Source organism: Falco naumanni, chromosome 11 (genome assembly GCF_017639655.2).
Source record: "Falco naumanni isolate bFalNau1 chromosome 11, bFalNau1.pat, whole genome shotgun sequence".
NCBI classification, from domain to species: domain Eukaryota; kingdom Metazoa; phylum Chordata; class Aves; order Falconiformes; family Falconidae; genus Falco; species Falco naumanni.
In genome coordinates, this window is record NC_054064.1 from 34,081,527 (window position 1) to 34,094,667 (window position 13,141).

The window sequence follows — 13,141 nt, forward strand, 5'->3', positions numbered from 1 at the left end:
TCAGTACGGCTGGACAGAGAAGAGAGCACTCTGTACAGATCTTTCCTGTGAATTTATATAAAAGATTCACAGTTCTGCAATTACATAATATAGTCTTTACTGAATTGAAATTAACTTTTTCTAGTATAAGTATATTTTAAACTCTGAAGGTGAAATATGCAATCTCCATGAGTTCTGGAGGGTCTTAATCAAGGGTGTCTGTGTGCTTAATGCTTCACAGCTCAAGGCTAGTGATGAGGCTTGTTGGGGTTATGGGAATATGGCAAAATTCAAGTCTTATTACTTGATTCTGGCTAAAAGTATGTGGAAGAGAAACATGGCAGCTATTATATACATTGAAATACAGAGGAGATGTACTCGGGTATTCATGGGTAGTGAGATATTTATAGAGATAAATTCTATTTAGAAGTAAAATTGTATTCTCATATTCAAGCAACGAATTTTCATGGATACTTGTGAAAATTATGATTTTAAGATTTCACTTGTGCTGACATTCTGGTGTACAGACATAGGTTTTTCATTTTGATAATCCAATTTATGACTATACATGCAGGCATGTTGTAGTACAGATGCATAGCATTAATGGGTATGGTGAAACAAATGGGGGGCACTGAAAAGAAGTTGCACTTGTAGCCAGGAAGGAGGGTGAAATAACAGAAGAAAGAGGAACTGATGGACGATGAAAGGTTTTATATTTTTCTTGGAAAAAATTGAGATCTATAGAGAAAGGGGAGAGTAGCAGGCAGGGAAAGTTTTTAGTTGCAAGTGAACAACGGTAAGAACTAAGTTACGTGTTTGTGCAATTGAGTTGGAGAGTTTAAATGTTTATATAGGAACTCACAGAAGAGAATAATTACACAGTAAAGAAAGCCAGCCTGATTATTTGAAATAGTTGTGGTAGTGTGTAACTTAAAAACCAGATGCAGGGTCTTGGGGAGGTGGAGGAAGGAGGATGTGAGCCAGAAGAGGGGTTTGGAGGTGACACATGTGGTTGGGATGTGAAGGGCAAAAGGGGATGTATGAAGGAGAGTGAATCAAGAACTGTGTTAGTATCAGGAAGGAAGGAGAGGATGGGGCAGATGAGAAGTTATTGCTGGTGGGCAATTGTAAGACCAGAAAAGGCTATCTTTAGCCTTTAGATAGATGACTGCTGGGGAATAGGTTACGCAAAATATACAAGGATACCAGGAGATGCTGGGAGAGGAAAGATAAGCAACAGAGATCAGGAAATAAGCAGTACATACCAGGAGATGCTGGGAGAGGAAAGATAAACAACAGAGATCAGGAAATAAGCAGTACTTCTGACACCTCAGTTACTTGGAAAATGGAAGGGTTGAACTAGGTGATAGCAAGGTAAAGTCAAAAGACCTCCTATACAAGGAGAGTGTGGCGAAGACAACAATCGGGGATCAAAAAAGGCTTTGGATGGACTATACCTGGCCATAATGTCGAGGGTGATAGGAAAAAAGTGTCTGTTACAGGGCTGTTCTGAGTGGAACAGTTTGGTAGAAGGTCAAGAGGAGGTGGCTGGGAGCATCACAAATGGGAAGGGAGAAGCCCAGAGCTGCCTGCCAGTGCTGTATGTGACAAGGAGTACATGCTGAACTGGTCCCTGTAACACCCAGCAGGGACCATTTAAGTGAAGGGATCTACATTATTGTGGCACTGCCAAATTACTCTGTTTCTGCCTGGCCTGCAAGGCCCATTTTTCTTTGGTACACGCAAAGAAGCTGCAGATGAGGAGGAGTGGAGTGGTGCACAAGCAGACTTCATTCTAGCGTGTAACTAAGACATCCTGAAGCACAGATGCAGTCTGTGGTCTTTGGGCTACACTGGACCTCATGAAAAATACCAGGAGTAGTAGGAACACTCATAGAAGTGATGACCATAAGGGATAGAAACTGTGTCAAGGTAGAGTTTGAGTGGTGGAGGAGGTTGGCAAAAAACCGCACGTAGGATCAGAACTGTATTTTTTAATGATTAAAAAATTTCTATTTTTTGAAAAGGAAATGGTTTTTGAAAAAGTTTTGTGACCGGATGTGCACGTTTACCATGGTGAGCAAGTAACATTCATGTTCTAAGCAGTTTGTTATATGTATTTCAAATATAACCATGTTTTGGAAAGAAAGATGTCTAAACAGATAGGTGCTATGACATGTTGAAAATGAACTTAATCTCCTATTCTGGGCTTCAGTAGTATCTGGTCCAGCATGATGGTATCACATACATGCTGAGTAAAGTAGCAGTAATAGGAAGGAAAGGTGCCTCATCCCAGCACATCTCTGCCTGGGTTCTTTCAGAAGATCAGCTTTCATTGTGAGTCATAGTTGTCACTTTTAATTAAAATATTCTTTTCTAGCTGCAGTTTGTAGTTGTGCATTATTATCTTTGGAACTTTCATTCTGCAAACTCAGCGAAATGCATACAGTTTTCCTGTAGTAAGCTCCTGCTAAGCTGATTAATATGTCAGGAATAATGCAGACAGATTGTGGTGTAAACCACTGAAAAGTAATTGGGTATTCTGTATGTTCCTGTTCCTCTGTGAGGAAGAAACCCAGACATAATGAAAGTTATACAGCTCATATTTAAATATCAATCTGTTTAGTTGATGTATTTAGCAGGTAAAAAATGTTTTCTATCCTGTTCTTTGGATAACAGTTCTAGCCATCATATGGGCAACTTTACACCATAAAGCAGGAAATAAAGCATATTTCATGCTAAATTTCATACAAGATAATCTTTCAAACTAGAGGATTACTTCAAGTAAAGCTGAAACACATCAAAGATCTAAGTTGAAATGTAAATTTCCCAGTTTCCAGAAAGCACACTTTCCAAAGGCAGCTGTTTCTCATCTTATTTTATTGGGATTCTCTCCTACATAAATGTCTGCAGGGTGGGCCATCAAACTGATTGTAATTTCTAGCAATTAAGAGCTTAATTATTAATTCTCAGCATGCGCTACTAATATGCAATAAATTATTGAAATTCTGACAGTTCTTGCATTAAAAAAAATTGAACAAAACTGGAGTTTTTCATATGGTTATGCAAAGACTGTCTTAGAGATAATAGGATACAGATTTTTTTAAACCAGGCCCAGCAACTTTTTTTTTTTTGCTGTCACTAAACTGTCTTTGTTCTTGGAGTCATCATCATCTATGATTAAGATAATCAAAAAAACATTTACTCAGAAAATTCTGCTTAGGAAATTTCAAGGCAAGGCCAATAGTAAACCTTAACTGAAATCAATTAATATCTTGGCAGAAATGGCAAAGATCAGGTCCTGTATCACAGAAGAGGGTGAAGATCTGGTAATTCAAAACTGACTGATATTTTGTGGAAATAATTATTCTTAAATTTTACTGTACTCTTTTTTGTAAATTTCCTAAATCTCTGGCCAAGCTGTAAGTAACATCCCAGATCTTGTAGCAAAGTTAGAGAAACTTTCTGTCATTAATATTCTTGGGAGATAAAAGGTAAAGTTGAAATCTGATTATTCATGCTTGGTTATTTTGTTTCAGGATTAGCAAAATCTAAATATGAACTTGAATGGAGAATTTTATAGTGGAAATATAATGAAGATAATTCAATTATCATGAATTAAAGGGCATTTCTGGGTAAGATATGCTGGTTATGGTATTTCTGTGCAAGAAAACAATTCAGATAATATTTCACACCCCTTTTTTTTGATAAGAGAAATTCCCCTTTGGAAGCATTCTAATAATTCTGCTATTGTGTGTCTTTAGAACCATGGTTTCTTAATCTTTTCAGGAAGATTAATGAAAACTATTACAAATGGCTTATACAAACTGAATATCTAAATTCCTAAATTTGAGTTACCAATTAGAATGTAAAAGCAACATGCCCGACTCCTTCCTCTGGCTCAAATGTGGAATTTCAGTTTCTAAGCAGGATATGTAAAACTAACTAAAAAAATAAATCACTATAGATAGATAGATAGATATAGTGACTTCCAATGGAGAAAATGAGGTAAAAGGAAAGAGATCTGGTCAAACCAAGCAATGCACTTTAAAAAATATATTAATGGGAAAATTCACCCTAATTGGAAGGCATGGAAGTTCTACATTGTTTTTCTGAAACTCTGTTCTCCCTGGGCAGCCACAATCAGAGTCAAATGTCTGCAGAGCCTTGCTCATAGCTATTTCCTCCCGTATGTCTTCTAGTACTGCCCCCGTTTTCCTTCTCCTTTCCTGTGTAGAACTGTTGTCATGGGTTTATTAAAATAGACTAAATTGCCTTTTTTCCTTTTTCCTTTTTTTTTTTTTTTTCTTTCCCTACATGGATAGATACTTTCAGGCCACAATTGTATTCACTTTAGCAGAAATGTTGGAAAACGAACAGAATCACCCAGAGTCTCTCCTTTGGTTTCTCTTTAGCAGCTCACAATAATTAAGAGCAAAGATGGATTTCAAGCCTCATCCTATATCCAGAACAGTACACACACACAAAACTGGTGGATGTCTTTGAACATGATGGGGAGGATGGCTGGCCAGCCAGGCCTTGGCTGTGGATGACATGACTGTCCTGTTCACACATGTTCCCTGCCCTGCGCTCCAAACACTCACTTGTCTGTCAGTCTGGGTAAAAACACGTGGCCATAAAGTCAAATCCCATTTGCCAGGTATCAGTGTCATACACTGCCATGCAGGTGTCATATGGATAGATACAGTCAGAAATTAATTGGTCATGTTTCAGAGGTACCCAGGGCTTTTTACCTCATACTCTCAATGAAAGCAAGGTGGCAAAAGACACTTTGCTTTGATTCTCAAAAATGTTCTAGTCTCAAGCCTCCAAGGACAATTCAAGTACGCTCGCTCTTGTACGAGCACCTTCCTTAGGCGTACCTGGCTCTCCTTTGCTGGAGTGTCTGGGGAAAGCGCTGTGCCCTTCCGTACGGAAGGCGGAAGAGGACTGATGCGTCCTCAGTATGTCACTAAAGCAGTCCCCACCATGAATTTCAGCAGTGGGGTGACAGGAGCAGCCGAGCCCCAGCAAGGGGATCAGTAAGCAGAGGCACACTGAGCTGCAGCATGTGGTGTGGCAGTGGCTTTTGCTAGCTATGTCCCAGTGGCCCTCGCTGCCCCTTTGCAGCCCGCTTGGCACGTGAGTGGGCTGCCTGTGTCCTGCTGTGGTACACTCTTTAATATTCATTCTCGTCCCTCCTTGTATCTCTACCAATTTAATTTCTTCTAGACATGAGCAAAGTTGTATATTTGTTTCCAGTGAAGCATTGTAGTGTCTGTTGCAAAGGCATTAATACACCATCCCATTTTGATATCTTCAGGGTGAAAAGAATTTATAGGTGACGTTTTAAGGGAGAGGGCTGCTGGTTTTCAGGCAAAGAATAAGCAGATTACATTTAATCAGAACTTCTTTTTGAATTGGAGAATTGTGAGGATATGAAAAGCAGTAATGACTACTGATGTAAGAGCTTACATAACTGTAATTCTCATATGAGAAGTATGTTATTATGGCTATAGACAAAAAGTCTTGACTAGAATAAAAAATACAAAATGGAGGTATAAAGTTATACATCTAGCTAAGCAAAAAAATAAATGAGCAAAACCTCAAGTTTCATACAAGACAGCACTAACGTGATGCCCACAAAGATGCATATAATAGGTGAGCAGCATATTTAAAAACTAAAAGCTGGATGAAGAGGGCACAACTTGTATATGCAGATCTCATCTTTCTACATTTTTTAAAAAATATCTAAATTATTAATAGTGCTGTGTTTCTAATTGAAAAGTTGTACTGGGAATTAAGGTGCCTCCAAGAGCTTTGAAGTTCCCTGATTATTTCAGTGACCCAGACTGAAAATGGACACATTGTAAATCATCTGAACAGCACAGATAATTAAAGAAGAAAAACAAAAGTGGATGTCTGGCCAGTGCCAGCAGAGTATCAGTGAGGAAAAGGCTTTTGGCTGAAGGAAATCTGAGGGTTGGGTTGGGTTTGTTTGGTTTTTTTTAATTTCAACCCCATGCTCAGCTTTGTTCTGTTTTGTGTGTATAGTCCCTATTATCAAATCTCTTTCAGCAGAGAAAATAAAACATGAATTCTGGCCTATGGAGTGAACTGGAGAACTCCCAGTGCCTTCCTAAGGTCAGGGGAGGGAGTACCTTCAGCACCTGTAGAATCACAAATCATGCTGAATGCTTCAGAAAAGGCTTCTGCTTCACAGAACAAGTGTTTTCTGGCATTTGAAGAAAAAAGTGGCACTAACATCAGTAAGATGTGTTTTAAAAAAGGGTTATAGTATCAGGAAAAAAAAAATAGTAGCTGAAGGTTTGGTCTCCAGCTGCCTCTTGTGATCAGTTGCCTGTGCCATGTTGGTGTAGATTGTGCCATGCCCTGAGCGAGCCAGATCGCAGCAAGGGGAGCTGTCAGTGGCCAGTGGCCTCGGCTGTGTCACGGGGGGGCAGTTTGAGGGTGTCCGCTCCAGAGACCCCAAGTGGGATGGGTGTTCGGGGACTCTGGGAGTTGGCTGGCTGGGTTGCTCAAGGAGGTGGTCTTGCCTTTCATCTCTTCTGGAGTGATGAAAGACCTCTGGGAGAACCAGGAGGGGATGATGGAAACTGTGATTGGTTTAGTGATTGATATGTTTGTGATTTCTAAGCTTGGTAGTATAAGTCACTGCAAAGAGCCAACATATTAGCATATTAATGTTGTTGATTGTACTGATAATAAGAGAAAGAAAAAAGGAACAGAAAAATCATCACTTATCTGTGATGTATGACAAAGAAATCAGCGAAGCGAATTGTCTGCTGCTTTGAATATAATTAATATTTTCTGAACCCTCTGGCAAATGTTACCATTATTACTTATTTCAGCCTTGTAATGCTCTCACTCAGACTTCTGTGTACTTGATTTTCAGGTTTTGTCAGTAACTTTCTAGCACTGCCAGATCACTTAAACTCTGCAATTTCTTGCCATTTATCTGAGTGAAATTTCAAGAGTATGACCAAAGTTATGTTTGATAATTTGTCAGACCACGCAGCCTGGTCCTACATATTTACTACCTGTTTTCTTCCCATTGGAGTTTTGACTCAGGCCATCACCTGTGGCAGTGCGTGGGGGGAACTAAGATCTCCCTGAGATACGCACACTTAAATGAAGTGGTACATCGAAAACTTGTTTGGTAGAAAATTTAAATCTGTAATTAATCTAAAATGAAAAGCTGATTTATACTACTGATTATACAGAGGCAAATACTGAAGTTTTTTACAGTGGCATTTTAACTACCTCTTTTCTTCATATGTCTACTCGACACTTCAGAAGATGATGTCAGAAAACTATTGTTTGCTTCTAAGAGTTAAAATTGCCTTCAAAAAACATCAAATTTAATTTTATTTGAGTTTAGTGAAGACTTTCAAAGCCTTGAAGAACATGTGTATGTGGGGCAGCTGCTCTGTCATGCCAGGCATGTTAACACAGCAATCCTGTGGAACTTGCAACAGGAGAGCAGGCTTAAGGCTGCGTGAAGATAATCCGTCCTGGCTGTGTAGTGGAATAAAAATGTATAATGTCAGTGTCACCGTTACTTCTTACCTGTTTGCACTTAGATTGTTCTTTCTGCAGAATACGCTGGAAAAATCGCACCCGGTACATTTTGTCAGGGCAAATCGCTATCTTCTACAGGCAACCATTAAAAAAAATTATGTTTGATTTGGTTATCGTAAACTCTAGACCATTTTTAAAATCAAGGGTTATTTAACATTCTTTTAAAGAATGAGCTACATAGAATTCACTAGTATTTTAGGAACTGGTTTCCTTATGGAAACAGAATGATTCTTGTCATGCTTGATACAAGCCCAAGAGCCTGATATAAACGAAAGTTTCTATGAATCACAAAGCTATTTTTAATAGTCTTACCAGTGCTTTCTCTCCTCTTTTTTTGATGTTTTTTTGTTTTGTTTTTAACATGTGCATAAACACATGCATTTGAAGTTTTGCAGGTCCAAGATGATCAACAGAGTTGACTTCATAATTGCAGTCAGATCTTTCAAAGACAGTATTTGGGAATTGTTATTTTAAATGCAGTATCAACAATAAATTGAGTGGATTCCAAAGGCACTTTGAAACTAGTTTTTATGTTACAACTCTTTCAAATTGCTTGCTCAATAATTGCCGCTTGCTACTTATTTTTACTGTTTTTTTTCACACTGTTAATGGAAAAGCAAAGCACATTGAAGATAATACTTTGCATGTTTTAGCATAGAACTAAACTGCTAAGATAAAAATATTTGCAGACAGATATAGCATTTTTAGTTGTGGGGTTTTTTAAGCAAATTTTTAATTACTTTGTGAGGGGAAAAAAGGAAAATGGCTATATCTAATTATCGGCAGGCCCATTGCAGAGGAAAAAGCTTCTGAGATGAAAAAATAAGCTTTTCTGTATTTTCTTTAAAAAAAAAATAAAATTGCTGCCTCTCCTATTCTTTCAAGATACTTGAAGTTTAGAAGTTTTTTGTTCCATCTCTAAATCAGAGTTTTGTGAGCCATACAGCAATTCTCTGCCTCTATCTTTTAAATAGGTGAGAACATCTCTTGTGATTACTGAGAAACAGGAATTAGCAGTTTTACTGCACAAAAGATCCATTAATTGAGAAGAGATTAGATTGTATTGTAATTAATTTCCATAAAACTACTGTTTTTCTTAGATTAAGGGTTTTCTTTATAAGAAAAGAAACTGCAGATAATGGTAATGAGATGCTTGCATGAAGCTGATAAAATAGCAGTTTATATTTGTTTCTTTCGTAGTTTCTTTAATCTCATTCAAAAAATAATACATTTTTTAAAAGCATTCAGAAAACAGGTCACAGCATTTTTAAGCTTTTGTGTTGAAAAATGATATGTTGGTTTGTTATGAATGCAGTGGTATAGAATGAGTTATTAGCTAAGATGTTAATAACTTTCCTTAAAGCAGAATCACACACAAAAAAAGTATGTGCGTTTTGTCCTAGTTCTTCGCAAAAATCCACCTGTTCCCAGTGCCTTTGCAGGACAGCCTTTGTAGCTTGCCAAGTTGTGAGCATTTCTACGTGTAGTCTGATGAGTTCTGAAAATGTAGTGTTCTTACATGTGAGACTGAATAGACAACCTGAAATATCTTTTATTTTCACTGTGATATAAATTTTTTAGCGTGTATAGCATGTGACATATGGTGAGCAGTAACCTCTAATGTTCAGCTGTGGAGTATTGTATTTCTTTCAGTAGTTTAAATGGGGGAAAGTGCTAAGCACTGGTGTTTCTGTGAGGAAGTAGGAAGACTTTCTGTATCACTTACAGGGATTAAGGAATTTTGTAAAGCTGCAAGGAGTATGGTGACTCAGCCTCCCAAAGTTGGGAGGATGGCTTTCTGCTGACTCTATTTGACTTGTTTTGTTCTCAAGGATCTCAAGTCACAATCCTCTTACAGTAAGTAACCATCAGAAAAAAAGAAAAGCTTTATGAAAAAATATGAAGGAATAAAATGTAGGTAAGAAAAGTGTAATTACCAAAGCTGGAGTTAGTCCAGGATAGGAATTAATAATACTGAAATTAATAATGTAATTAAACCATTAGTCCACAGGGCATGAAATTTTACTCCTTTCAGTTGTACCACAGGTCCTTTAATTCCGTACTGGTGCTTTCTGAAATGATTGCAAAGAAAAATGTAAATCCCAGGCAATTTTTTTACAGGTTTTTCAGCATTTTTGTTTGTTTTCTTTTTAATTGCAAAGGGTAAATAATGGAGCAGACTATGGACACGTGCAAACCCACTTAATATCAAAATACCTTTAAGTTCATACTTCCCCATGGCTGTTCTTCCAGCACATATTCTGTAAGCAGCGGTTTCTGCAGCAGAGTTGCTTCATATTAATTTTTCTCACAAAATCTTAGCAATGCATCATAATGCCGGGTCAAGTCCCTTTCTTATTCCAGTATTGATCTTTTCTTAAATACAGATTGTTCGTCTATCCAAATCACATTCTGGTTTGTTTTGGTTGGGTTTTGTCCTGAAGAGGACAGTTCCAATACATAACCAAGTAATCCTGCCAACCTCATGTGTCATGAAAATTGAGTCTTATCATAGCTTTTGAGGAAGGCTAAGTAATTAAATCACTTTGGTTTATCCTTTGCATTTTTTTCTTTCTAATCTTTAAAACAATTTTCTATTGAATAAGAAATCACAGCTGTTTTTATGAAGTGCAATAATGGAGATACTTCTGTTTACATAAGCAAAAGAAAAAACTGGTTTTCAAAATGTCTTTGCTGTTGTAATTGCTATTTTTAGTACAGTTCTAGCACTTCACTATTTGTACACTTTCTAGCTTTTCTATTAGACTGTTATTGTTCTGGGTTTCTATTAAAATGAAACGTGGGGTTTGTTTTATGTGTGTGCCTACAGTAGAGGAGAATAGTGCAAAGCTAAGTGCTTTTTAATGCCTATGGGGGAAGAATGGTTTTTTGAGTAGTTTTTGAAGTGCATGTCACTGTTCAATTGTTCATTATCTTCAAATGGCTTGAAAAGCTACAAATAATTTGATATTCCAAGGGCATTTATTTTTATTGTGTCGAGGTTTGAAATACGCAGTTGCAAATGCTGCTTCCTATGCTGGAATACAAAGAGGCTGTGCAGCTTGACAGGTAATTTCATTTTTCTTGTGAAGAACATATTCTGTGACCAATGCTTTTAAAGTTTTGATCTGTTTTGATGTTGTACGCTCAAATGAACCATTTGGGAAGATCCCTGGACCTAAAGATTCACCCTGCTGTGTACAGGGGATGCTTCTTCAGAGGGAAGGGATGGGCCACGCTGCCTTAGCAGAGCATCCCAGGCAGAAGCACGGCTGGAGGCTGCCTGCCACTGTGTGCTTCACATCCTTTCCCTCTGGCCCCTTCTGCAGCCCTGCTGATGTTCACAGCTTTCCCTCTTGTCATTGCTCTGTCTCTTTTCCTTGCTGCTTTTCATGTGTGAAGGTTTGAGGAAGTCAGCAATTACTGCAACTGTAGATGATCCTAAAGTCAGGTAGAACACGGTGTAAGGTGACTAACTTTAAGTAGCCGTGGCCAAAGCTACTTCCGACATCCAAATACAGACTTTCCGAGACTAGACAAGATGATCACATGTGGTGTGCTGTAGTGATGGGAGCAGGTAACATGGCAATCAGAGGAAACCCTGATCTGAGAGAGAACAGGGAGCATTTCTGGTTTGGTGGGTCTTGGGCAAGTCTCTACTGGACTTGCTTTGGAACACAGCTTTGGGAATTTTCCTGCCTAAAATAAAAAGTGACAAATACAAAATTATTTGAAGTTTGAGGAAATGATAAAAGTAATTTCCTCCCAAATAAGTTTGGAATTGGCCAACATATTTGAAGTTGAAAAGGCAGTAGCCTTATTTCCAGAGGAAAATTAGGGGCAATCTTAAAATAAACATTTATTTATCACAGGAAATTTTGAGGGCCGATTAAGAATCCAGATCCAGCCACAGTGTTGTGTATGAAACCTGACTGGAGATCTAGTGTTCCTGGTGTCAGGAATTTAAATGTACAACGTTTAAAATCAAAGTTCACAGAGTAAATTTGAGTGGAGTGTGGCATCTTTACTTTTTAGGTGTGTGGCTGTTCGTGTTCTGCAGTGGACTATACCATTGAACTGAAATAAAACTTTTCAGTTTTGTGATTTGTTAGCTTGTAAATGAATTATTTCTTTTTTCATACCTCCAAGCGTTCTAGTTTTACATTTTCAGAAGTTTATGTACACTGTATTATGCAGATGTTTTCATTGCATCAGCTGACTGTCATTAAAGATACAACATTACACCCACAAACTTGGTGCCTAGTCAAGCTGAATTACAAAATTACTATACCCTTTTCTCTGTTTTGAGCTTTACCCTTGAGCCAAAATCATCCACATAAAGCCTGTCATTGGCACTGCCAAATGAATAACCAGCTGCACTCTGGTTTCAGTGTTCATTTCAACATCTCAGACTTCTGAGAACATGAATAAACAGTGTTTCTTCTGCTAGTATTTGTGTGCTCATCTCGTTGGGATTACTAGAGGCAGATTAGGTGCTAATAAAATTTAAACAAGGAAATAAAACATTTGAGTATTTTATTGCCCTTGAAAATATCAATGTATTACATGAAAGGAAAGTCATAGATATCCATGAGTGGAGCATTATGTGATCAATTAAATTATTTTTTTGTCTTATGTTTACATACATACAATACAAATTATCTCTACCGATATTTTCCATTAATATATAGTTGCTCTTTCACTGGCACCCTGTGAAAAAGAATCCTGATAAACGTTACTTGGCTTTACTTGGACAAATTTTGTGCATTTTTTTCATAAATGTAACTCAAAACCTTGTTAAATGGTTTAGAGAATGGGAGCTGAAGGTTTAGCCCTTCTTGGCTTTGTGGTAATATTTTTCAGAACAGACTGATTTATCTGTAATCATATTAAAATAACTTCTAAAAATGTCAAAATCTATTCCAGATGTAGAGACTGCTTGACATGTTTTAAATCTGCTTATTGGGTATTCTCTGAATTCAAGAGTAGTAAGTTATTTTTATTCCACTGAAAAATAGTAAGGTACAATTGTGCAAACTGTTACTCATGTGAGTTGGAGGCACTCGTGCAAATTGCATGTGCAAGGAAGATCTGCAGAACTTGGCATCTAGATTAGAAGAAGTTAGGCTGTGGTGGAATTTCCCAGGTGTTTGTTTTACTGCAGTAAAATTAATGGCGTTTCTGCTAAGTCCATTATCTGAGTTTTCAACCGACTTAAGGTAATACAAGAGAAGCAGGAACAACAGGTAAACATACTGGGTTTGGGTTACTTGTGTTCTAGGTTTGTAATAATTAAGTTTACATACCCTTTTCATTGTTCATATGGTTGAAAAGACAGTGAATGTACTGCAACAATAACTGTGGAAAGCTAAGGAACTCTTGATTTCAGAGAAATCGGGTGTAGTGCAACAGCATGTTTGTCAGGGAGAAGCAGAACCAAATGAGACTGATTCACTTCTGTGACTCACAGCCCAAACTGAGCAAGGGACCAAAACACGGAGTACAAATGTCATTTTGTACTTTGTCTGGTGAACGTGTTTCGTACGTGCAGGATTTACAC

General features: G+C 37.7%; 1 protein-coding gene across 6 annotated transcripts in view; it reads left to right on the plus strand.

The window, feature by feature from the left end:
- Positions 1-13,141, plus strand: part of LRRC7 (leucine rich repeat containing 7) — a 182,456-nt gene that overhangs the window by 59,669 nt on the left and 109,646 nt on the right. The window lies entirely within an intron of this gene.